The following is a 21,987-nucleotide window of genomic DNA, read 5'->3' as shown; positions in this document are numbered from 1 at the left end:
GCCTAATAGTTTGGTTGGGGCCTACTAACAGTGTCTGCTGCTCCAAGTTGTTCTCCAGGTTTTCTTGTCTGAGCTTCAATCTTCAGGCTCTCATTAAGTTGTTGTAAATATAACACGGCATTAGGCCTACTAGTTTGGTTGGGGCCTACTAACGGTGTCTGCCGCTCCAAGGTGTTCTCCAAGTTTAAATGCCTGAGCTTCAATCTTCAGGCTCTCATTAAGATGTAAATATAACACGGCATTAGGCCTACTAGTTTGGTTGGGGCCTACTAACGGTGTCTGCTGCTCCAAGGTGTTCTCCAGGTTTACTTGCCTGAGCTTCAGTCTTCAGGCTCTCCTTAAGTAGTTGTTAATATAACACTGCAGTTGGCCTACTAGTTTGGTTGGGGCATACTAACGGTGTCTGCCTCTCCAAAGTGTTCTCCAGTTTTACTTGCCTGAGCTTCAATCTTCAGGCTCTCATTAAGTAGCTGTTAATATAACACTGCAGTTGGCCAACTAGTTTGGTTGGGGCCTACTAACGGTGTCTGCCGCTCCAAGGTGATCTCCAGGTTTACTTGCAGGAGCTTCAAACTTCAGGCTCTCATTAAGTTGTTGTAAATATAACACGGCATTAGGCCTACTACATTGGTTGGGGCCTACTAACGGTGTGTGCCGCTCCAAGTTGTTCTCCAGGTTTACTTGCTTGAGCTTAAATTTTCAGGCTTTCATTAAGCAGTTGTTAATATAACACTGCAGTTGGCCTATTAGATTGGTTGGGGCCTACTAAAGGTGTCTGCCGCTCCAAGGTGTTCTCTAGGTTTACTTGCCTGAGCTTCAATCTTCAGCCTCTCATTAAGTTATTGTAAATCTAACATGGCATTAGGCCTACTAGTTTGGTTGGGGCCAACTAACGGTGTCTGTCGCTCCAAGGTGTTCTCCAGGTTTACTTGCCTGAGCTTCAATCTTCAGGCTCTCATTAAGTTGTTGTAAATATAACAGGCATTAGGCCTACTAGTTTGGTTGGGGCCTACTAACGGTGTCTGCCGCTCCAAGGTGTTCTCCAGGTTTATTTTCCTGAGCTTCAATCTTCAGGCTCTCATTAAGTAGTTGTCAATATAACACTGCAGTTGGCCTAATAGTTTGGTTGTGGCCTACTAACGGTGTCTGCCGCTCCAAGGTGTTCTCCAGGTTTACTTGCCTGAGCTTCAATCTTCAGGCTCTCATTAAGTTGCTGTAAATATAACACGGAATTAGGCCTACTAGTTTGGTTGGGGCCTACTAACGGTGTCTGTCGCTCCAAGGTGTTCTCCAGGTTTACTTGTCTGAGCTTCAATCTTCAGGCTGTCATTAAGTTGTTGTAAATATAACACGGCATTAGGCCTACTAGTTTGGTTGGGGCCTACTAACATTGTCTGCCGCTCCAAGGTGTTCTACAGGTTTACTTGCCTGAGCTTCAGTCTTCTGGCTCTCATTAAGATGTTGTAAATATAACACGGCATTAAGCCTACTAGTTTGGTTGGGGCCTACTAACGGTGTCTATCGCTCCAAGGTGTTCTCCAGGTTAACTTGCCTGAGCTTCAATCTTCAGGCTCTCATTAAGTTGCTTTAAATATAACACGGAATTAGGCCTACTAGTTTGGTTGGGGCCTACTAACAGTGTCTGTCGCTCCAAGGTGTTCTCCAGGTTTACTTGTCTGAGCTTCAATCTTTAGGCTCTCATTAAGTTGTTGTAAATATAGCACGGCATTAGGCCTACTAGTTTGGTTGGGGCCTACTAACAGTGTCTGCCGCTCCAAGGTGTTCTACAGGTTTACTTGCTTGAGCTTCAATTTTCAGGCTTTCATTAAGCAGTTGTTAATATAACACTGCAGTTGGCCTACTAGTTTGGTTGGGGCCTACTAACAGTGTCTGCCACTCCAAGATGTTCTACAGGTTTACTTGCCTGAGCTTCAATCTTCAGGCTCTCATTAAGTTGTTGTAAATATAACACGGCATTAGGCCTACTAGTTTGGTTGGGGCCTACTAACAGTGTCTGCCGCTCCAAGGTGTTCTACAGGTTTACTTGCCTGAGCTTCAATCTTCAGGCTCTCATTAAGTTGTTGTAAATATAACACGGCATTAGGCCTACTAGTTTGGTTGGGGCCTACTAACAGTGTCTGTCGCTCCAAGGTTTTCTCCAGGTTTACTTGCCTGAGCTTCAATCTTCAGGCTCTCATTAAGTTGCTGTAAATATAACACGGAATTAGGCCTACTAGTTTGGTTGGGGCCTGCTAACGGTGTCTGCCGCTCCAAGGTATTCTCCAGGTTTACTTGCTTGAGCTTCAATTTTCAGACTTTCATTAAGCAGTTGTTAATATAACACTGCAGTTGGCCTACTAGATTGGTTGGGGCCTACTAAAGGTGTCTGCCGCTCCAAGGTGTTCTCCAGGTTTACTTGCCTGAGCTTCAATCTTCAGCCTCTCATTAAGTTATTGTAAATATAACACGGCATTATGCCTACTAGTTTGGTTGGGGCCAACTAACGGTGTCTGTCGCTCCAAGGTGTTCTACAGGTTTACTTGCCTGAGCTTCAATCTTCAGGCTCTCATTAAGTTGCTTTAAATATAACACGGAATTAGGCCTACTAGTTTGGTTGGGGCCTACTAACGGTGTCTGTCGCTCCAAGGTGTTCTCCAGGTTTTCTTGTCTGAGCTTCAATCTTTAGGCTCTCATTAAGTTGTTGTAAATATAACACGGCATTAGGCCTACTAGTTTGGTTGGGGCCTACTTACAGTGTCTGCCACTCCAAGGTGTTCTACAGGTTTACTTGCCTGAGCTTCAATCTTCAGGCTCTCATTAAGTTGTTGTAAATATAACACGGCATTAGGCCTACTAGTTTGGTTGGGGCCTACTAACAGTGTCTGCCGCTCCAAGGTTTTCTCCAGGTTTACTTGCCTGAGCTTCAATCTTCAGGCTCTCATTAAGTTGCTGTAAATATAACATGGAATTAGGCCTACTAGATTGGTTGGGGCCTGCTAACGGTGTCTGCCGCTCCAAGGTATTCTCCAGGTTTACTTGCTTGAGCTTCAATTTTCAGACTTTCATTAAGCAGTTGTTAATATAACACTGCAGTTGGCCTACTAGATTGGTTGGGGCCTACTAAAGGTGTCTGCCGCTCCAAGGTGTTCTCCAGGTTTACTTGCCTGAGCTTCAATCTTCAGCCTCTCATTAAGTTACTGTAAATATAACACGGCATTATGCCTACTAGTTTGGTTGGGGCCAACTATCGGTGTCTGTCACTTCAAGGTGTTCTCCAGGTTTACTTACCTGAGCTTCAATCTTCAGGCTCTCATTAAGTTGTTGTAAATATAACACGGCATTAGGCCTACTAGATGGGTTGGGGCCTACTAGCGGTGTCTGCCGCTCCAAGGTGTTCTCCAGGTTTACTTGCCTGAGCTTCAATCTTCAGGCTCTCATTAAGTTGCTGTAAATATAACACGGAATTAGGCCTACTAGTTTGGTTGGGGCCTACTAACGGTGTCTGTCGCTCCAAGGTGTTCTCCAGGTTTACTTGTCTGAGCTTCAATCTTCAGGCTGTCATTAAGTTGTTGTAAATATAACACGGCATTAGGCCTACTAGTTTGGTTGGGGCCTACTAACGGTGTCTGTCACTCCAAGGTGTTCTCCAGGTTTACTTGTCTGAGCTTCAATCTTCAGGCTGTCATTAAGTTGTTGTAAATATAACACGGCATTAGGCCTACTAGTTTGGTTGGGGCCTACTAACGGTGTCTGCCGCTCCAAGGTGTGCTCCAGGTTTACTTGCCTGAGCTTCAATCTTCAGGCTCTCATTAAGTTGCTGTAAATATAACACGGCATTAGGCCTACTAGTTTGGTTGGGGCCTACTAACGGTGTCTGCCGCTCCAAGGTGTTCTCCAGGTTTATTTGCCTGAGCTTCAATCTTCAGGCTCTCATTAAGTAGTTGTTAATATAACACTGCAGTTGGCCTACTAGTTTGGTTGGGGCCTACTAACGGTGTCTGCCGCTCCAAGGTGTTCTCCAGGTTTACTTGCCTGAGCTTCAATCTTCAGGCTGTCATTAAGTTGATGTAAATATAACACGTCATTAGGCCTACTAGTTTGATTGGGGCCTACTAATGGTGTCTGCTGCTCCAAGGTGTTCTCCAGGTTTACTTGCCTGAGCTTCAATCTTCAGGCTCTCATTAAGTTGTAAATATAACACGGCATTAGGCCTACTAGTTTGGTTGGGGCCTACTAACGGTGTCTGCTGCTCCAAGGTGTTCTCCAGGTTTACTTGCCTGAGCTTCAATCTTCAGGCTCTCCTTAAGTAGTTGTTAATATAACACTGCAGTTGGCCTACTAGTTTCGTTGGGGCATACTAACGGTGTCTGCCTCTCCAAGGTGTTCTCCAGTTTTACTTGCCTGAGCTTCAATCTTCAGGCTCTCATTAAGTAGCTGTTAATATAACACTGCAGTTGGCCAACTAGTTTGGTTGGGGCCTACTAACGGTGTCTGCCGCTCCAAGGTGTTCTCCAGGTTTACTTGCAGGAGCTTCAAACTTCAGGCTCTCATTAAGTTGTTGTAAATATAACACGGCATTAGGCCTACTTTTTTGGTTGGGGCCTACTAACGGTGTCTGCCGCTCCAAGGTGTTCTCCAGGTTTACTTGCCTGAGCTTCAATCTTTAGGCTCTCATTAAGTTGTTGTAAATATAACACGGCATTAGGCCTACTAGTTTGGTTGGGGCCTGCTAACGGTGTCTGCCGCTCCAAGGTATTCTCCAGGTTTACTTGCTTGAGCTTCAATTTTCAGGCTTTCATTAAGCAGTTGTTAATATAACACTGCAGTTGGCCTACTAGTTTGGTTGGGGCCTACTAACGGTGTCTGCCGCTCCAAGGTGTTCTCCATGTTTATTTTCCTGAGCTTCAATCTTCAGGATCTCATTAAGTAGTTGTTAATATAACACTGCAGTTGGCCTACTAGTTTGGTTGTGGCCTACTAACGGTGTCTGCCGCTCCAAGGTGTTCTCCAGGTTTACTTGCCTGAGCTTCAATCTTCAGGCACTCATTAAGTTGTTGTAAATATAACACGGTATTAGGCCTACTAGTTTGGTTGGGGTCTACTAACGGTGTCTGCCGCTCCAAGGTGTTCTCCATGTTTATTTGCCTGAGCTTCAATCTTCAGGCTCTCATTAAGTAGTTGTTAATATAACACTGCAGTTGGCCTACTAGTTTCGTTGGGGCCTACTAACGGTGTCTGCCGCTCCAAGGTGTTCTACAGGTTTACTTGCCTGAGCTTCAATCTTCAGGCTCTCATTAAGTTGTTGTAAATATATCACGGCATTAGGCCTACTAGTTTGGTTGGGGCCTACTAACGGTGTCTGTCGCTCGAAGGTGTTTTCCAGGTTTACTTGCCTGAGCTTCAATCTTCAGGCTCTCATTATTTTCTTGTAAATATAACACGGCATTAGGCCTACAAGTTTGGTTGGGGCCTACTAACTGTGTCTGCCGCTCCAAGGTGTTCTCTAGGTTTACTTTCCTGAGCTTCAATCTTCAGGCTCTCATTAAGTTGTAAATATAACACGGCATTAGGCCTACTAGTTTGGATGGGGCCTAGTAACGGTGTCTGCCGCTCCAAGGTATTCTCCAGGTTTACTTGCTTGAGCTTCAATTTTCAGACTTTCATTAAGCAGTTGTTAATATAACACTACAGTTGGCCTACTAGATGGGTTGGGGCCTACTAAAGGTGACTGCCGCTCCAAGGTGTTCTCCAGGTTTACTTGCCCGAGCTTCAATCTTCAGCCTCTCATTAAGTTGTTGTAAATATAACACGGCATTAGGCCTACAAGTTTGGTTGGGGCCTACTAACTGTGTCTGCCGCTCCAAGGTGTTCTTTAGGTTTATTTGCCTGAGCTTCAATCTTCAGGCTCTCATTAAGTTGTTGTAAATATAACACGGCATTAGGCCTAGTAGTTTGGTTGGGGCCTACTAACGGTGTCTGCCGCTCCAAGGTATTCTCCAGGTTTATTTGTCTGAGCTTCAATCTTCAGGCTCTCATTAAGTAGTTGTTAATATTACACTGCAGTTGGCCTACTAGTTTGGTTGGGGCCTACTAACGGTGTCTGCCGCTCCAAGGTGTTCTCCAGGTTTTTTTGCCTGAGCTTCAATCTTCAGGCTCTCATTAAGTTGTTGTAAATATAACACGGCATTAGGCCTACTAGATTGGTTGGGGCCTACTAACGGTGTCTGTCGCTCCAAGGTGTTCTCCAGGTTTACTTGTCTGAGCTTCAATCTTCAGGCTCTCATTAAGTTGTTGTAAATATAACACGGCATTAGGCCTACTAGTTTGGTTGGGGCCTACTAACGGTGTCTGCCGCTCCAAGGTGTTCTCCAGGTTTACTTGCCTGAGCTTCAATCTTCAGGCTCTCATTAAGTTGTTGTAAATATAAAACGGAATTAGGCCTACTGGTTTGGTTGGGGCCTACTAAAGGTGTCTGTCGCTCCAAGGTGTTTTCCAGGTTTACTTGCCTGAGCTTCAATCTTCAGGCTCTCATTAAGTTGTTGTAAATATAACACGGCATTAGGCCTACTAGTTTGGTTGGGGCCTACTAACTGTGTCTGCCTCTCCAAAGTGTTCTTCAAGTTTATTTGCCTGAGCTTCAATCTTCAGGCTCTCATTAAGTATTTGTTAATATAACACTGCAGTTGGCCTACTAGTTTGGTTGGGGCCTACTAACGGTGTCTGCTGCTCCAAGGTGTTCTCCAGGTTTGCTTGCCTGAGCTTCAATCTTCAGGCTCTCATTAAGTTGTAAATATAACACGGCATTAGGCCTACTAGTTTGGTTGGGGCCTACTAACGGTGTCTGCTGCTCCAAGTTGATCTCCAGGTTTACTTGCCTGAGCTTCAATCTTCAGGCTCTCATTAAGTTGTTGTAAATATAACACGGCATTAGGCCTACTAGTTTGGTTGGGGCCTACTAACGGTGTCTGCCGCTCCAAGGTGTTCTCCAGGTTTACTTGCCTGAGCTTCAATCTTCAGGTTCTCATTAAGTTGTTGTAAATATAACACGGCATTAGGCCTACTAGTTTGGTTGGGGCATACTAACGGTGTCTGCCACTCCAAGGTGTTCTCCAGGTTTACTTGCCTGAGCTTCAATCTTCAGGCTCTCATTAAGTTGTTGTAAATATAACACGGCATTAGGCCTACCAGTTTGGTTGGGGCCTACTAACGGTGTCTGTCGCTCCAAGGTGTTCTCCAGGTTTACTTGCCTGAGCTTCAATCTTCAGGCTCTCATTAAGTTGTTGTAAATATAACACTGCATTAGGCCTTCTAGTTTGGTTGGGGCCCACTAACGGTGTCTGCCGCTCCAAGGTGTTCTCCAGGTTTACTTGCCTGAGCTTCAATCTTCAGGCTCTCATTAAGTAGTTGTTAATATAACACTGCAGTTGGCCTACTAGTTTGGTTGGGGCCTACTAACGGTGTCTGCCTCTCCAAGGTGTTCTTCAGGTTTACTTGCCTGAGCTTCAATCTTCAGGCTCTCATTAAGTTGTTGTAAATATAACACTGCAGATGGCCTACTAGTTTGGTTGGGGCCTACTAACGGTGTCTGCCTCTCCAAGGTGTTCTCCAGGTTTACTTGCCTGAGCTTCAATCTTCAGGCTCTCATTAAGTTGTTGTAAATATAACACTGCATTAGGCCTACTAGTTTGGTTGGGGCCTACTAACGGTGTCTGTCGTTCCAAGGTGTTCTCCAGGGTTACCTGCCTGAGCTTCAATCTTCAGGCTCTCATTAAGTTGTTGTAAATATAACACGGCATTAGGCCTACTAGTTTGGTTGGGGCCTATTAATGGTGTCTGCCGCTCCAAGGTGTTCTCCAGGTTTACTTGCCTGAGCTTCAATCTTCAGGCTCTCATTAAGTAGTTGTAAATATAACACGGCATTAGGCCTACTAGTTTGGTTGGGGCCTACTAATAGTGTCTGCCGCTCCAAGGTGTTCTACATGTTTACTTGCCTGAGCTTCAATCTTCTGGCTCTCATTAAGTTGTTGTAAATATAACACGGCATTAAGCCTACTAGTTTGGTTGGGGCCTACTAACAGTGTCTATCGCTCCAAGGTGTTCTCCAGGTTTACTTGCCTGAGCTTCAAACTTCAGGCTCTCATTAAGTTGCTGTAAATATAACACGGAATTAGGCCTACTAGTTTGGTTGGGGCCTACTAACGGTGTCTGTTGCTCCAAGGTGTTCTCCAGGTTTACTTGTCTGAGATTCAATCTTTAGGCTCTCATTAAGTTGTTGTAAATATAACATGGCATTAGGCCTACTAGTTTGGTTGGGGCCTACTAACAGTGTCTGCCGCTCCAAGGTGTTCTACAGGTTTACTTGCCTGAGCTTCAATCTTCAGGCTCTCATTAAGTTGATGTAAATATAACACGGCATTAGGCCTACTAGTTTGGTTGGGGCCTACTAACAGTGTCTGCCGCTCCAAGGTGTTCTCCAGGTTTACTTGCCTGAGCTTCAATCTTCAGGCTCTCATTAAGTTGCTGTAAATATAACACGGAATTAGGCCTACTAGTTTAATTGGGGCCTGCTAACGGTGTCTGCCGCTCCAAGGTATTCTCCAGGTTTACTTGCTTGAGCTTCAATTTTCAGGCTTTCATTAAGCAGTTGTTAATATAACACTGCAGTTGGCCTACTAGTTTGGTTGGGGCCTACTAACAGTGTCTGCCGCTCCAAGGTGTTCTACAGGTTTACTTGCCTGAGCTTCAATCTTCAGGCTCTCATTAAGTTGTTGTAAATATAACACGGCATTAGGCCTACTAGTTTGGTTGGGGCCTACTAACAGTGTCTGCCGCTCCAAGGTGTTCTACAGGTTTACTTGCCTGAGCTTCAATCTTCAGGCTCTCATTAAGTTGTTGTAAATATAACACGGCATTAGGCCTACTAGTTTGGTTGGGGCCTACTAACAGTGTCTGTCGCTCCAAGGTTTTCTCCAGGTTTACTTGCCTGAGCTTCAATCTTCAGGCTCTCATTAAGTTGCTGTAAATATAACATGGAATTAGGCCTACTAGTTTGGTTGGGGCCTGCTAACGGTGTCTGCCGCTCCAAGGTATTCTCCAGGTTTACTTGCTTGAGCTTCAATTTTCAGACTTTCATTAAGCAGTTGTTAATATAACACTGCAGTTGGCCTACTAGCTTGGTTGGGGCCTACTAAAGGTGTCTGCCGCTCCAAGGTGTTCTCCAGGTTTACTTGCCTGAGCTTCAATCTTCAGCCTCTCATTAAGTTATTGTAAATATAACACGGCATTATGCCTACTAGTTTGGTTGGGGCCAACTAACGGTGTCTGTCGCTCCAAGGTGTTCTACAGGTTTACTTGCCTGAGCTTCAATCTTCAGGCTCTCATTAAGTTGCTTTAAATATAACACGGAATTAGGCCTACTAGTTTGGTTGGGGCCTACTAACGGTGTCTGTCGCTCCAAGGTGTTCTCCAGGTTTTCTTGTCTGAGCTTCAATCTTTAGGCTCTCATTAAGTTGTTGTAAATATAACACGGCATTAGGCCTACTAGTTTGGTTGGGGCCTACTAACAGTGTCTGCCGCTCCAAGGTGTTCTACAGGTTTACTTGCCTGAGCTTCAATCTTCAGGCTCTCATTAAGTTGTTGTAAATATAACACGGCATTAAGCCTACTAGTTTGGTTGGGGCCTACTAACTGTGTCTGCCGCTCCAAGGTTTTCTCCAGGTTTACTTGCCTGAGCTTCAATCTTCAGGCTCTCATTAAGTTGCTGTAAATATAACATGGAATTAGGCCTACTAGTTTGGTTGGGGCCTGCTAACGGTGTCTGCCGCTCCAAGGTATTCTCCAGGTTTACTTGCTTGAGCTTCAATTTTCAGACTTTCATTAAGCAGTTGTTAATATAACACTGCAGTTGGCCTACTAGATTGGTTGGGGCCTACTAAAGGTGTCTGCCGCTCCAAGGTGTTCTCCAGGTTTACTTGCCTGAGCTTCAATCTTCAGCCTCTCATTAAGTTACTGTAAATATAACACGGCATTATGCCTACTAGTTTGGTTGGGGCCAACTATCGGTGTCTGTCACTTCAAGGTGTTCTCCAGGTTTACTTACCTGAGCTTCAATCTTCAGGCTCTCATTAAGTTGTTGTAAATATAACACGGCATTAGGCCTACTAGATTGGTTGGGGCCTACTAGCGGTGTCTGGCGCTCCAAGGTGTTCTCTAGGTTTACGTGCCTGAGCTTCAATCTTCAGGCTCTCATTAAGTTGCTGTAAATATAACACGGAATTAGGCCTACTAGCTTGGTTGGGGCCTACTAACGGTGTCTGTCGCTCCAAGGTGTTCTCCAGGTTTACTTGTCTGAGCTTCAATCTTCAGGCTGTCATTAAGTTGTTGTAAATATAACACGGCATTAGGCCTACTAGTTTGGTTGGGGCCTACTAACGGTGTCTGTCACTCCAAGGTGTTCTCCAGGTTTACTTGTCTGAGCTTCAATCTTCGGGCTGTCATTAAGTTGTTGTAAATATAACACGGCATTAGGCCTACTAGTTTGGTTGGGGCCTACTAACGGTGTCTGCCGCTCCAAGGTGTTCTCCAGGTTTACTTGCCTGAGCTTCAATCTTCAGGCTCTCATTAAGTTGCTGTAAATATAACACGGCATTAGGCCTACTAGATTGGTTGGGGCCTACTAACGGTGTCTGCCGCTCCAAGGTGTTCTCCAGGTTTATTTGCCTGAGCTTCAATCTTCAGGCTCTCATTAAGTAGTTGTTAATATAACACTGCAGTTGGCCTACTAGTTTGGTTGGGGCCTACTAACGGTGTCTGCCGCTCCAAGGTGTTCTCCAGGTTTACTTGCCTGAGCTTCAATCTTCAGGCTGTCATTAAGTTGATGTAAATATAACACGTCATTAGGCCTACTAGTTTTATTGGGGCCTACTAATGGTGTCTGCTGCTCCAAGGTGTTCTCCAGGTTTACTTGCCTGAGCTTCAATCTTCAGGCTCTCATTAAGTTGTAAATATAACACGGCATTAGGCCTACTAGTTTGGTTGGGGCCTACTAACGGTGTCTGCTGCTCCAAGGTGTTCTCCAGGTTTACTTGCCTGAGCTTCAATCTTCAGGCTCTCCTTAAGTAGTTGTTAATATAACACTGCAGTTGGCCTACTAGTTTGGTTGGGGCATACTAACGGTGTCTGCCTCTCCAAGGTGTTCTCCAGTTTTACCTGCCTGAGCTTCAATCTTCAGGCTCTCATTAAGTAGCTGTTAATATAACACTGCAGTTGGCCAACTAGTTTGGTTGGGGCCTACTAACGGTGTCTGCCGCTCCAAGGTGTTCTCCAGGTTTACTTGCAGGAGCTTCAAACTTCAGGCTCTCATTAAGTTGTTATAAATATAACACGGAATTAGGCCTACTAGTTTGGTTGGGGCCTGCTAACGGTGACTGCCGCTCCAAGGTATTCTCCAGGTTTACTTGCTTGAGATTCAATTTTCAGGCTTTCATTAAGCAGTTGTTAATATAACACTGCAGTTGGCCTACTAGTTTGGTTGGGGCCTACTAACGGTGTCTGCCGCTCCAAGGTGTTCTCCATGTTTATTTTCCTGAGCTTCAATCTTCAGGATCTCATTAAGTAGTTGTTAATATAACACTGCAGTTGGCCTACTAGTTTGGTTGTGGCCTACTAACGGTGTCTGCCGCTCCAAGGTGTTCTCCAGATTTACTTGCCTGAGCTTCAATCTTCAGGCACTCATTAAGTTGTTGTAAATATAACACGGTATTAGGCCTACTAGTTTGGTTGGGGTCTACTAACGGTGTCTGCCGCTCCAAGGTGTTCTCCAGGTTTATTTGCCTGAGCTTCAATCTTCAGGCTCTCATTAAGTAGTTGTTAATATAACACTGCAGTTGGCCTACTAGTTTCGTTGGGGCCTACTAACGGTGTCTGCCGCTCCAAGGTGTTCTACAGGTTTACTTGCCTGAGCTTCAATCTTCAGGCTCTCATTAAGTTGTTGTAAATATATCACGGCATTAGGCCTACTAGTTTGGTTGGGGCCTACTAACGGTGTCTGTCGCTCGAAGGTGTTTTCCAGGTTTACTTGCCTGAGCTTCAATCTTCAGGCTCTCATTATTTTGTTGTAAATATAACACGGCATTAGGCCTACAAGTTTGGTTGGGGCCTACTAACTGTGTCTGCCGCTCCAAGGTGTTCTCTAGGTTTACTTTCCTGAGCTTCAATCTTCAGGCTCTCATTAAGTTGTAAATATAACACGGCATTAGGCCTACTAGTTTGGATGGGGCCTAGTAACGGTGTCTGCCGCTCCAAGGTATTCTCCAGGTTTACTTGCTTGAGCTTCAATTTTCAGACTTTCATTAAGCAGTTGTTAATATAACACTACAGTTGGCCTACTAGATTGGTTGGGGCCTACTAAAGGTGCCTGCCGCTCCAAGGTGTTCTCCAGGTTTACTTGCCCGAGCTTCAATCTTCAGCCTCTCATTAAGTTGTTGTAAATATAACACGGCATTAGGCCTACAAGTTTGGTTGGGGCCTACTAACTGTGTCTGCCGCTCCAAGGTGTTCTTTAGGTTTATTTGCCTGAGCTTCAATCTTCAGGCTCTCATTAAGTTGTTGTAAATATAACACGGCATTAGGCCTAGTAGTTTGGTTGGGGCCTACTAACGGTGTCTGCCGCTCCAAGGTATTCTCCAGGTTTATTTGTCTGAGCTTCAATCTTCAGGCTCTCATTAAGTAGTTGTTAATATTACACTGCAGTTGGCCTACTAGTTTGGTTGGGGCCTACTAACGGTGTCTGCCGCTCCAAGGTGTTCTCCAGGTTTACTTGCCTGAGCTTCAATCTTCAGGCTCTCATTAAGTTGTTGTAAATATAACACGGCATTAGGCCTATTAGTTTGGTTGGGGCCTACTAACGGTGTCTGTCGCTCCAAGGTGTTCTCCAGGTTTACTTGTCTGAGCTTCAATCTTCAGGCTCTCATTAAGTTGTTGTAAATATAACATGTCATTAGGCCTACTAGTTTGGTTGGGGCCTACTATCGGTGTCTGCTGCTCCAAGGTGTTCTCCAGGTTTGCTTGCCTGAGCTTCAATCTTCAGGCTCTCATTAAGTATTTGTTAATATAACACTGCAGTTGGCCTACTAGTTTGGTTGGGGCCTACTAACGGTGTCTGCCTCTCCAAGGTGTTCTCCAGGTTTACTTGCCTGAGCTTCAATCTTCAGGCTCTCATTAAGTTGTTGTAAATATAACATGTCATTAGGCCTACTAGTTTGGTTGGGGCCTACTAACGGTGTCTGCTGCTCCAAGGTGTTCTCCAGGTTTGCTTGCCTGAGCTTCAATCTTCAGGCTCTCATTAAGTTGTAAATATAACACGGCATTAGGCCTACTAGTTTGGTTGGGGCCTACTAACGGTGTCTGCTGCTCCAAGTTGTTCTCCAGGTTTACTTGCCTGAGCTTCAATCTTCAGGCTCTCATTAAGTTGTTGTAAATATAACACGGCATTAGGCCTACTAGTTTGGTTGGGGCCTATTAACGGTGTCTGCCGCTCCAAGGTGTTCTCCAGGTTTACTTGCCTGAGCTTCAATCTTCAGGTTCTCATTAAGTTGTTGTAAATATAACACGGCATTAGGCCTACTAGTTTGGTTGGGGCATACTAACGGTGTCTGCCACTCCAAGGTGTTCTCCAGGTTTACTTGCCTGAGCTTCAATCTTCAGGCTCTCATTAAGTTGTTGTAAATATAACGGCATTAGGCCTACCAGTTTGGTTGGGGCCTACTAACGGTGTCTGTCGCTCCAAGGTGTTCTCCAGGTTTACTTGCCTGAGCTTCAATCTTCAGGCTCTCATTAAGTTGTTGTAAATATAACACTGCATTAGGCCTACTAGTTTGGTTGGGGCCCACTAACGGTGTCTGCCGCTCCAAGGTGTTCTCCAGGTTTACCTGCCTGAGCTTCAATCTTCAGGCTCTCATTAAGTAGTTGTTAATATAACACTGCAGTTGGCCTACTAGTTTGGTTGGGGCCTACTAACGGTGTCTGCCTCTCCAAGGTGTTCTTCAGGTTTACTTGCCTGAGCTTCAATCTTCAGGCTCTCATTAAGTTGTTGTAAATATAACACTGCAGATGGCCTACTAGTTTGGTTGGGGCCTACTAACGGTGTCTGCCTCTCCAAGGTGTTCTCCAGGTTTACTTGCCTGAGCTTCAATCTTCAGGCTCTCATTAAGTTGTTGTAAATATAACACTGCATTAGGCCTACTAGTTTGGTTGGGGCCTACTAACGGTGTCTGTCGTTCCAAGGTGTTCTCCAGGGTTACCTGCCTGAGCTTCAATCTTCAGGCTCTCATTAAGTTGTTGTAAATATAACACGGCATTAGGCCTACTAGTTTGGTTGGGGCCTATTAATGGTGTCTGCCGCTCCAAGGTGTTCTCCAGGTTTACTTGCCTGAGCTTCAATCTTCAGGCTCTCATTAAGTAGTTGTTAATATAACACTGCAGTTGGCCTACTAGTTTGGTTGGGGCCTACTAACGGTGTCTGCCGCTCCAAGGTGTTCTCCAGGTTTACTTGCCTGAGCTTCAATCTTCAGGCTCTCATTAAGTAGTTGTTAATATAACACTGCAGTTGGCCTACTAGTTTGGTTGGGGCCTACTAACGGTGTCTGCCGCTCCAAGGTGTTCTCCAGGTTTACTTGCCTGAGCTTCAATCTTCAGGCTCGCATTAAGTAGTTGTTAATATAACACTGCAGTTGGCCTACTAGTTTGGTTGGGTGTTGTGAACTGTGTTTCTGGGCTCCCTCTGGTGGTCACTAATGGTATTGTGTTAGGTATGTCTTGTTGCAGGCCTGAGCTCCAGCTGTGTCATTAAGCAGCGGGTGTTTCCTATTTGAGTCTCCTCTACTCAGTCTCTTGCCTGGCATCGTTGTATCCAGACCTATTTGGTCTCCTCCGGATTCCTTTCAGTCTGCCTCATGCAAGAAAAGCTAAGTCTGTTTTGTACAATTTGGATCGTTTGCATTATTCAGTGTTTTTGTCCAGCTTGCTTTACATTTGATTTTTGACTCGCTGGAAGCTCTAGGGGGCTGATATTCTCCCTCCACACCGTCAGTCGATGTGGGGGTTCTTGAATGTTCAGCGTGGATGTTTTGTAGGGTTTTCTGCTAACCGCATAGTCCACTATCTATTTTCTGCTATCTAGACTATTGGGCCTCACTTTGCTGAATCTAGTTCATCTCTACGTTTGTGTTTTCCTCTTGCCTCACCGTTATTATTTGTTGGGGGCTTTCTATATCTTTGGGGTTCAATTTCTCTGGAGGCAAGCGAGGTCTTATTTTTTCCCTTTAGGGGTAGTCAGTTCTCCGGCTGGCTCGAGACGTCTAGAACCAACGTAGGCACGTTCACCGGCTACTTTTAGTTGTTTGTGTCAGGATCAGGTATGCGGTTAGCCCAGTTTCCACCTCCCTAGAGCAGTATTTATATTTTTGCTATCTTGCTGGAATATCAGAGATCCTCTGCCATTGGGATCATAACAGAATGCCAGGCCAAAAGAAAATGTTTAATGCATCGCTGAAGCGGGATTAAAAAGAAGTTCTGAGTTGTTTTTTTTTGTTTTTTTTTGCTGCAGTTTGCCTAGCTTCTTCCATCCCCTTTTTCTCTGAGTGGCTGAAACTCTGCTGCAGATATGAATGTCCAGACTTTGACTTCTAGTGTGGATCAGCTTGCTGCTAGGGTGCAAAGCATTCAGGATTTTGTTATCCATAGCCCTATGTCTGAACCAAAAATACCTATTCCTGAGCCGTTTTTTGGAGATAGATTTAAATTCCTGAATTTTAGGAATAATTGTAAATTGTTTCTGTCTCTGAAACCTCGTTCCTCTGGTGATTCCACTCAGCAAGTTAAGATTGTTATTTCCTTCTTGCGCGGCGACCCTCAGGATTGGGCCTTCTCTCTGGCGCCAGGAGATCCTGCATTGGTGAATGTTGATGCGTTTTTTCTGGCACTTGGTTTGCTTTATGAGGAGCCTAATCTTGAAAATCAGGCTGAAAAAATGTTGCTAGTTATCTCTCAGGGTCAGGACGAAGCTGAGGTATATTGCCAAAAATTTCGGAAATGGTTCGTGCTTACTCAATGGAATGAGTGTGCATTGGCCGCAAATTTCAGAAATGGTCTTTCTGAAGCCATTAAAGATGTGATGGTGGGGTTTCCTATCCCTACAGGTCTAAATGATTCAATGGCTCTAGCCATTCAAATTGATCGACGTTTGCGGGAGCGCAAATCTGATAATCCTTTGGCGGTGCTGTCTGAACGGTCATCTGATTCTATGCAATGTGACAGAATTCTGACCAGAGCCGAGCGACAAAATCATAGACGTCAAAATGGGTTGTGTTTCTACTGTGGTGATTCAACACATGTTATCTCAGCATGCTCTAAACGTTTAAAGAAAAAAGTTAATCCTGTCGCCATTGGTACTTTTCAGCCTAAGTTTATTTTGTCTGTGACTTTAATTTGTTCATTATCTTCTTACTCAGTTATGGCTTTTGTGGATTCTGGTGCTGCTTTAAGTCTGATGGATTTGTCGTTTGCCAAGCGCTGCGGTTTTGTCCTGGAGCCTTTGGAAAATCCTATTCCTCTTAGAGGAATTGATTCTACGCCATTGGCAGAGAATAAACCTCAGTATTGGACGCAGGTGACCATGTGCATGACTCCTGTACATCAGGAGGTGATTCGTTTTTTGGTACTGCATAAAATGCATGATGTTGTCGTTTTGGGTCTGCCATGGTTACAGGCCCATAATCCAGTTTTAGATTGGATAGCTATGACTGTGTCTAGTTGGGGGTGTCAGGGGATTCATGGCGATTCTCCATTGGTGTCTATTGCTTCTTCTGCTCCTTCTGAGATCCCTGAGTTTTTGTCAGACTTTCAGGATGTATTTAATGAGGCCAGGTCCAGTGCCCTTCCTCCTCATAGGGACTGTGATTGTGCTATAGATTTGATTCCTGGTAGTAAGTTTCCTAAGGGACGACTCTTTAATTTATCTGTGCCAGAGCATGCCGTGATGCGGAGTTATATAAAGGAGTCTTTGGAGAAGGGACATATTTGCCCATCCTCGTCCCCTCTTGGTGCAGGATTCTTTTTTGTGGGCAAGAAAGACGGGTCTCTGAGACCTTGTATTGATTATCGTCTTCTGAATAAGATCACTGTTAAATTTCAGTATCCTTTGCCATTGTTGTCTGATTTGTTTGCTCGGATTAAGGGATCCAGTTGGTTCACCAAGATAGATCTTCGTGGTGCGTATAACCTTGTGCGCATAAAGCAGGGAGATGAATGGAAAACGGCATTTAATACGCCTGAGGGTCATTTTGAGTACCTGGTGATGCCTTTCGGATTATCTAATGCTCCTTCTGTGTTTCAGTCCTTCATGCATGACATCTTCCGGAAATATCTGGATAAATTTATGATTATTTATCTGGATGATATTTTGATTTTTTCTGATGATTGGGAGTCCCATGTGAACCAGGTCAGGATGGTGTTTCAGGTTTTGCGGGAGAATGCTCTATTTGTGAAGGGCTCAAAATGTATCTTTGGGGTACAGGTTTCTTTTTTGGGTTTTATTTTTTCCCCTTCTACTGTGGAGATGGACCCAGTTAAGGTCCGTGCCATTCATGACTGGACTCAGCCCACGTCTGTTAAGAGCCTGCAGAAGTTCTTGGGCTTTGCTAATTTTTACCGTCGTTTGATCGCTAATTTCTCCAGCGTGGTTAAACCTTTGACGGATATGACCAAGAAGGGTTCTGATGTTGCGAATTGGTCTCCTGCGGCCGTGGAGGCCTTTCGGGAGCTGAAGCGTCGGTTTACTTCAGCGCCAGTCTTGTGCCAGCCGGATGTCTCTCTTCCCTTCCAGGTTGAAGTTGATGCTTCTGAAATTGGTGCAGGGGCTGTTTTGTCGCAAAAAAGTTCTGATGGCTCCGTGATGAAGCCATGCGCCTTCTTTTCAAGGAAATTTTCGCCTGCTGAGCGGAACTACGATGTTGGTAATCGGGAGTTGTTGGCCATGAAGTGGGCATTTGAGGAGTGGCGACATTGGCTCGAGGGAGCTAGACATCGTGTGGTGGTCTTGACTGATCATAAAAATCTGATTTACCTCGAGTCTGCCAAGCGCCTGAATCCTAGACAGGCCCGTTGGTCGTTGTTTTTCTCCCGTTTTGACTTTGTGGTCTCGTACCTGCCTGGTTCGAAGAACGTGAAGGCTGATGCACTTTCTAGGAGTTTTGTGCCTGATTCTCCGGGAGTCTCTGAGCCGGCTGGTATTCTCAGAGAGGGAGTAATTTTGTCTGCCATTTGCCCAGATTTGCGACGAGGGCTGCAAAAATTTCAGGCTGATAGGCCTGATCGTTGGTTACCAGAGAGATTGTTTGTCCCTGATGGATGGACCAACAGAGTTATTTCTGAGGTTCATTCTTCGGTGTTGGCGGGACATCATGGGATTTTCGGTACCAGAGATTTGGTGGCCAGGTCCTTTTGGTGGCCTTCCTTGTCGCGGGATGTGCGTTCTTTTGTGCAGTCCTGTGGGATTTGTGCTCGGGCTAAGCCTTGCTGTTCTCGTGCCAGCAGGTTGCTTTTGCCCTTGCCTATCCCAAAGAGGCCTTGGACGCACATTTCCATGGATTTAATTTCGGATCTTCCGGTGTCTCGGAAGATGTCTGTCATCTGGGTGGTGTGCGATCGTTTTTCTAAAATGGTCCATTTGGTGCCCTTGCCTAAGTTGCCTTCCTCCTCTGATTTGGTTCCTTTGTTCTTTCAGAATGTGGTTCGTTTGCATGGCATCCCTGAGAATATTGTATCTGACAGAGGATCCCAGTTTGTGTCCAGATTCTGGCGATCCTTTTGTGCTAAGATGGGTATTGATTTGTCTTTTTCGTCGGCTTTTCATCCTCAGACTAATGGCCAGACCGAGCGAACTAATCAGACGTTAGAGACTTATTTGAGATGTTTTGTTTCTGCTGATCAGGACGACTGGGTTACCTTTTTGCCACTGGCCGAGTTTGCCCTTAATAATTGGGCTAGTTCTGCCACCTTGGTTTCACCCTTTTTCTGCAACTCTGGTTTTCATCCTCGTTTCTCCTCGGGTCAGGTTGAACCTTTTGACTGTCCTGGGGTTGATTCTGTGGTGGATAGGTTGCAGCGGATTTGGAACCATGTGGTGGACAATTTGAAATTGTCACAAGACAAGGCCCAGCGGTTTGCCAACCGCCGCCGCGGTGTGGGTCCCCGACTTCGTGTTGGGGATTTGGTTTGGTTGTCTTCTCGGCATGTTCCTTTGAAAGTCTCCTCTCCTAAGTTCAAGCCTCGCTTTATCGGTCCTTATAAGATTTTGGAAATCCTTAACCCGGTGTCTTTTCGCTTGGACCTTCCAGCGTCTTTTGCTATTCATAATGTGTTTCATAGGTCCTTGTTGCGGCGGTACGTGGTGCCTATGGTTCCTGCTGTTGCGCCTCCTGCCCCGGTTTTGGTTGAGGGCGAGTTGGAGTACGTGGTGGAGAAGATTCTGGATTCTCGTATCTCTAGACGGAAACTCCAGTATTTAGTTAAGTGGAAAGGCTATGGTCAGGAGGATAATTCCTGGGTTGTCACCTCTGATGTTCATGCGGCTGATTTGGTTCATGCCTTTCACGCTGCCCATCCTGATCGCCCTGGGGGTCTTGGTGAGGGTTCGGTGACCCCTCCTCAAGGGGCGGTACTGTTGTGAACTGTGTTTCTGGGCTCCTTCTGGTGGTCACTAACGGTTTTGTGTTAGGTATGTCTTGTTGCAGGCCTGAGCTCCAGCTGTGTCGTTAAGCAGCGGGTGTTTCCTATTTGAGTCTCCTCTGGACTCAGTCTCTTGCCTGGCATCGTTGTATCCAGACCTATTTGGTCTCCTCCGGATTCCTTTCAGTCTGCCTCATGCAAGAAAAGCTAAGTCTGTTTTGTACAATTTGGATCGTTTGCATTATTCAATGTTTTTGTCCAGCTTGCTTTACATTTGATTTTTGACTCGCTGGAAGCTCTAGGGGGCTGATATTCTCCCTCCACGTCAGTCGATGTGGGGGTTCTTGAATGTTCAGCGTGGATGTTTTGTAGGGTTTTCTGCTAACCGCATAGTCCACTATCTATTTTCTGCTATCTAGACTATTGGGCCTCACTTTCCTGAATCTAGTTCATCTCTACGTTTGTGTTTTCCTCTTGCCTCACCGTTATTATTTGTTGGGGGCTTTCTATATCTTTGGGGTTCAATTTCTCTGGAGGCAAGCAAGGTCTTATTTTTTCCCTCTAGGGGTAGTCAGTTCTCCGGCTGGCTCGAGACGTCTAGAACCAACGTAGGCACGTTCACCGGCTACCTTTAGTTGTTTGTGTCAGGATCAGGTATGCGGTTAGCCCAGTTTCCACCTCCCTAGAGCAGTATTTATATTTTTGCTATCTTGCCGGAATATCAGAGATCCTCTGCCATTGGGATCATAACAGTTGGGGCCTACTAACGGTGTCTGCCGCTCCAAGGTGTTCTCCAGGTTTACTTGCCTGAGCTTCAATCTTCAGGCTCTCATTAAGTTGTAGTAAATATAACACGGCAATAGGCCTACTACTTTGGTTGGGGCCTATTAACGGTGTCTGTCGCTCCAAGGTGTTCTCCAGGTTTACTTGCCTGAGCTTCAATCTTCAGGCTCTCATTAAGTTGTTGTAAATATAACACGGCATTAGGCCTACTAGTTTGGTTGGGGCCTACTAACGGTGTCTGCCGCTCCAAGGTGTTCTCCAGGTTTACTTACCTGAGCTTCAATCTTCAGGCTCTCATTAAGCAGTTGTTAATATAACACTGCAGTTGGCCTACTAGTTTGTTTGGGGCCTACTAACGGTGTCTGCCGCTCCAAGGTGTTCTCCAGGTTTACTTGCCTGAGCTTCAATCTTCAGGCTCTCATTAAGTTGTTGTAAATATAACACGGCATTAGGCCTACTAGTTTGGTTGGGGCCTACTAACGGTGTCTGCCACTCCAATGTGTTCTCCAGGTTTACTTGCCTGAGCTTCAATCTTCAGGCTCTCATTAAGTAGTTGTTAATATAACACTGCAGTTGGCCTACTAGTTTGGTTGGGGCCTACTAACGGTGTCTGACGCTCCAAGGTGTTCTCCAGGTTTACTTGCCTGAGCTTCAATCTTCAGGTTCTCATTAAGTTGTTGTAAATATAACACGGCATTAGGCCTACTAGTTTGGTTGAAGCCTACTAACGGTGTCTGCCACTCCAAGGTGTTCTCCAGGTTTACTTGCCTGAGCTTCAATCTTCAGGCTCTCATTAAGTTGTTGTAAATATAACACTGCAGTTGGCCTACTAGTTTGGTTGGGGCCTACTAACGGTGTCTGCCTCTCCAAGGTGTTCTCCAGGTTTACTTGCCTGAGCTTGAATCTTCAGGCTCTCATTAAGTTGTTGTAAATATAACACTGCATTAGGCCTACTAGTATGGTTGGGGCCTACTGACGGTGTCTGTCGCTCCAAGGTGTTCTCCAGGTTTACTTGCCTGAGCTTCAATCTTCAGGCTCTCATTAAGTTGTTGTAAATATAACACGGCATTAGGCCTACTAGTTTGGTTGGGGCCTACTAATGGTGTCTGCCGCTCCAAGGTGTTCTCCAGGTTTACTTGCCTGAGCTTCAATCTTCAGGCTCTCATTAAGTAGTTGTTAATATAACACTACAGTTGGCCTACTAGTTTGGTTGGGGCCTACTAACGGTGTCTGCCGCTCCAAGGTGTTCTCCAGGTTTACTTGCCTGAGCTTCAATCTTCAGGCTCGCATTAAGTAGTTGTTAATATAACACTGCAGTTGGCCTATTAGTTTGGTTGGGGCCTACTAACGGTGTCTGCCGCTCCAAGGTGTTGTCCAGGTTTACTTGCCTGAGCTTCAATCTTCAGGCTCGCATTAAGTAGTTGTTAATATAACACTGCAGTTGGCCTACTAGTTTGGTTGGGGCCTACTAACGGTGTC

The sequence above is a fragment of the Ranitomeya variabilis genome, chromosome 2, assembly GCF_051348905.1.
Source record: "Ranitomeya variabilis isolate aRanVar5 chromosome 2, aRanVar5.hap1, whole genome shotgun sequence".
Classification (NCBI taxonomy): Eukaryota; Metazoa; Chordata; class Amphibia; order Anura; family Dendrobatidae; genus Ranitomeya; species Ranitomeya variabilis.
The sequence above is the reverse complement of the archived record's forward strand: the minus strand, read 5'-3'. Positions refer to the sequence as shown.